Below are 5,102 nucleotides of genomic sequence, written 5' to 3'. Positions count from 1 at the left end.
CAATATTTGATGCCTATTGTTTATAGCTACAGATACTCTAATCTTCCTTCAGCAGGGGATATTTTTGGAGCCTGGCTAGAGAATTGAGGAAATCGAGTATTGCAAACCTCCACAGAACTGTTTCTGCTCTGACCAGTTGTCTACTCTCTCCAGCTTACCAAGAAGTTTGTTTAGAATCTTAACTCCAGCAAACTCTCTTCATCGGCATTAAGCATCACCTTTGCTATTCTTCTGATGAATTTGGGACGCATTGAATGTGCATAACATGCACAGTTTTTCTTAGTTAACTGCAGAAAAGGTGAAAATAAATCTGAGTTCCAAAAAGTAATGATCTATTTTTGACTTTTCCTAAAGTAACCTACAAATAAGACATAATTTTTTTCTTAGTTCATTCATTAATTTATTCATTCAGTTTTGGTACTCAGAATCAAACAGGGGGCTGAGCTGCTCTACCAACTGAGTGGCATCCCAAGTCCTATATGCTTAGTGAGACACACGGTCTCACTACTCAAACTTGCAAAGCCCTACTTCAGTCTCCCTCAGTTCTGGGATTATAAGCATGCACCACTGTGCCTGCCTCAGACATTTAAATGTTAAAATATATGACATGATAAAATTACCCGGAATACTAAGAGGTATACAAATTTTCTTTTTTGCTCTCTCACTTTTTTCTTCACTTTCCAATTTACTGTGAGATGATTTGTTAGGTATCTCTCTGTAGGTAAACTGTTGTGCATGCTAATAATCACCATCTTCTCTCTCCTTTCAAAAGAAGGCTTTGACATGAAATGATAGTATTTGATGATGAACGTGTCCTTAGGACCAAGTAAATATTACATTAATTACTCCCTAGGCTATTACTAATAGGAAATAATCGGTTAGGACATGGTGGATTCAAACAGTGGAAACACAATTTATTTAAGGATGGCATTTTGTCACAATGAGCTAGTACCATTGTTTCATAAAAATTGATGTTTACCTTTTCAATAAAAATTTTTTCAAGAAAAATAATTTAAGTAGGTTATTATTTTAATGTGTTAATGGTAAAGGATTTGTAGGGCTATTTCTTTCTCTGGTGGGAAAATTGAATGAGATAGTTCTATTGAAAGATGTTTTGTTTTTTTGGCTCACAAAAGCCCACTTTTTCTAGCCCATTTCCATTTGCTTTCAACCTCTATTATTAAAATTCAGCACAAAAAAGCACAATTTTGTGCCATTTCCCGAGACAGTAGCCCAGACTCGAGCCACTGCACAAATTTTGGACAGATCTCACAAAAAGCAATAGTTTCATTAGAGAAAGAATGAAGTTGCAGAGCAGAGAGTTTGAGGAAAGGGTTAACAGATATATTCTTCCAGGCATGGTGGTACATGTGAGAGGCTGAGGCAGGATTGCAACTTCAAGCTCAGCTTGGGAAATTTAGAAACTTAGTGTGATCCTATCTCAAAAAAAGAAATATCCCAAACTGAAATCCAGAGAGCCTGGAAGTGAGGGAAAATTCTGTTCAAAACTCAGTTTGGACACTATAGAAAGATTATTTTTAGCTAAATATGTAACTTGTAACTTTCTACATTGAAATTCTCTTCTAATGTTGCTCTAATTCTTCAGCAGAGATCTGTGTATATTTTAAGAGCAATGAAGGTATATTTTGACAAAATGTTGGATGAATAAGTATTAAACATCTATTTTCAGCTGAAGCCAAGACAGAACTAATGTATCACTATAACAGAATAAACATTTGAAATCTAAGCAATATATCTGAACACTGTAGAATGCTATTACAATTGTATTCTTTTAAAATTCTGTGGTGACATTTTAAAATATTGATGTTAATAGGAAAAAGAAAAAATTGCATTTCAGTATTATCACTTGCTAACTCCTCCTGCAGATACTGTACTGAATACTTATACTACAAATTAGACACACACTTCCCTCTGAGGTCTTTGGAAGTAAAAGCTAAGATTCTACAGAGACAACCTCTATAGCATCCTTAATAATGGTTATGTTACCATCAAGTTCTTATGCTTTCTTTCTGCACTAGTGCAACTGACCAAGAAAGAAATCAAAATACATTCATATCCTTCATAACAGTAATGATTTAGTCAAAAATGGTTTCAAATCTTACACTGGAAGAGGTTACTTTCTGAGTTTCATCAGAAATGGAATTGTTGTTCACAATGTTTTATATTTTCTCATTTTGCGTGTACTTGCTGTTTCACATGATCACTTGAGGAAACTTTGTTCTTAAACTTCAGATCAAAAAATGAAACTATGGAGGTATATGAATATCTTATTGCATCTGAGGTTTACATACATGAATACGTATTTTAACATTTTGTGGGGAAGCAATAAAGTTTGATGAGAAAAATACCTGCAGTCTCAATACTGGTGCATTGGTCATACTTTGGCAAGTTTCAGTAAATGAACTATATGCTCTCTAAAGCAATCAATGCTTGTTAGTTATTGATATTGTTATACCTTTTGGAATACTTACATTGGTGTTTCTATTGCAAAATATCCAGAAAAGGTTTTCATGAATTTTGAGATATAGTATAAATACATGGTGAAGAGGGTCCAAAATTTCTAGTATATCATATAATTTCTCTATGACTGAAGAGTAATGATGAAAGAGACCCTGTTATCTCTATGTTATTACCAGTAATCAGGTGACATAATGTTTTACCACTGATTTCTGAATGCATAACTGAAAAACACAAGATGAAGTATAGGAATATTCCTGTATCTTTAATATCCTCTTGCATTTTCAATGACATCTGTATGGTGTAGTAGTAGGAGTACAGTCATTCAGCTTTCTAAAGTCCAAGATATGAGGCAACATTAAACAGCAAAGTTGTTTTGTATTGTTTTATTTTGTATAATATGCTTTTGTAGTGGTTACTTGTACAGATTGGGATTTTAATCTTGTTTAAATGGATTGCAGTGCAAGCGAAAGGTTACCTGGAACACTCCATCTCCTGAACTATACCAGAAGATAGTTGCTCACCTATGAATGTAGAATAGCCCATGGGTGAATGTAGGCAACCCGTGGCTGCACTCACAGTGGCATATATAATGTTAGGAGATAACTGTAGACGTTCTGTCCATCTTTTGTCACCCTTTGTGAGGATCTATTTGTTGAAAACAGTTTTAGATGATACCATCTTTTGTCACCCTTTGTGAGGATGTATTTGTTGAAAACAGTTTTAGATGATACCAGTACTTTTTATCTCAGTCACTGAGTGGAAAATTTTCCTGACCAGAATAAGAAAAAAATACTACCTACTTCAGGGACACATATTAGGAGGCCCATATGTGACTGTGAGTTTTGCAACCTAGCACTGCACAGCCACAACATAGATCCACTGAGTGTTCAGCATTCACTTGGGCCTGCCTCCCTGAAACCTCCATGGGAGTTGTGGGACAAGGGGAGCTGATATAAAATTCACACTGCTGCTTTTATCATGACTAAAATGTTTTCTAAATCCACCTGGGTTCACTGTTTGTTTTTCAAGTGAATGTATAAAAGTGTCATGAAAGAACCTGCTTGCTGTGCTGTCCACTTAGGGATTACTTGAATATTTGAACATGGTGGACATTCCAGGAATACATAAGCTGCAAGAACACATACACAAAATTTCTGGATGTATCCACAGGCTAGAGAAGATTGCTTCTTTTATTGGTAAGGGGAAAATAAAGACCAACAAACTGGGTTTACTTTACTTTCTTTTAGTTATATGTTGTTTGATATTGTTTTATGTATTATTTATGACATCACAATTCAGTCATTTTTAAAAAGCAGAATAGTAATATTAATGTCAAAATGTTGTTAAACTTTGGCTTTATTTTTGTACAGGAAAGAAAAATAATTAGAATAGGTTAATGACAGAGAGATATTAAAAATCCTCAACAAAACAAGGTTTACTAGTGTTGTGGATTAACTAATGGTCAACTTAAGTAGGAATGTCCACCTGAACTGAGTCAGCATGGTTCTGGGTGTGGAAGACCCACCTGAGGATTGTTGCCAATGGTATAAAAAGAAAACAGTTGGGAAAGATTGCATGGTTTTGATTTTCCTAGAGAGGCTTGTTGTGGCTCGTTTTCCTGATAGGAACTCAGCTGTTCTAGTCATCAGAGAAGTTTGGGTCCTTGCTGTCACCAAGGTTAGCTGCTATAGAATAGCTATAGAATAGCTGCTATTCTATTTGGGAGAGCTCTAGTCTTTCCCTTGAACATTGTTTCTTGGCTCCAGTGCAGATTCCTCAACCTTTTGGCCCAGATCCTTCACACTGCTGGCACAAAATTTCTAGCTTCCTCCACTGCCCTTTGAGCTTTCCCAGTGCAGATCCTTGATACATGCTTGCATGAGACATTGCCATGGGATCCTGGCCCTTGGCTAAATTCTTTGGGACTCTAGCATGGATAGGTCTCTTGCATTCCTTTGGATTTGACTTTTTGGGTGACTATTGTAAAATAATCCTATAAATTATGTATCCTGTTTTAAATCTAGTCCCTTGTAAACCCTGAGTACAACTAGCTTATTTAAATTGGTGGTTATCTTATATAAGCAGGAAGTTAAGTATTGAACAGATAAGTAACAGATGGCTAAAATATTTAACCAATTAAAGCATTTAGACAAGAAGTAGGGCCGGGGATTTAGCTCAGTGGTTCCGCTGCCTGCCTCGAAAGTGCAAGGTCCTCAGTTCTATTCCTGGTACCAAAAAAAAAAAAAAAAATTATTACACAAAAGACCCATGGCAATTTAGAAAATGTTGATATACAAAATAAAGATAACTAAACATCATCCATAATTCCAACACCAAAATTAATCACTCTTAACATTTACAGTATATCTCTCCTGCTATTATATAGTTGACCATTGGTCTATGCTGATGATTAGTTTCCAGACTCCTCCTGAGGATACCAAAGTCTAAGGATGCTCAAGCCCTTTATACAAACTAGCACAATATTTTTAATTATTTACATATAATAGTTTAATATTATACCTTGAATTATTTGTAGATTTTTTTCTAATACTGAGTACAGTGTAAATGGTATAGAAATAATTATTATACTGTAGTGTTTATCAGATAATAACAAGAAAACA

Source organism: Heterocephalus glaber, unplaced genomic scaffold (genome assembly GCF_053883595.1).
Source record: "Heterocephalus glaber isolate CG9 unplaced genomic scaffold, H.glaber_assembly_v1.0 deba00001497, whole genome shotgun sequence".
NCBI classification, from domain to species: domain Eukaryota; kingdom Metazoa; phylum Chordata; class Mammalia; order Rodentia; family Bathyergidae; genus Heterocephalus; species Heterocephalus glaber.
Note: the sequence above shows the minus strand (reverse complement) of the source record.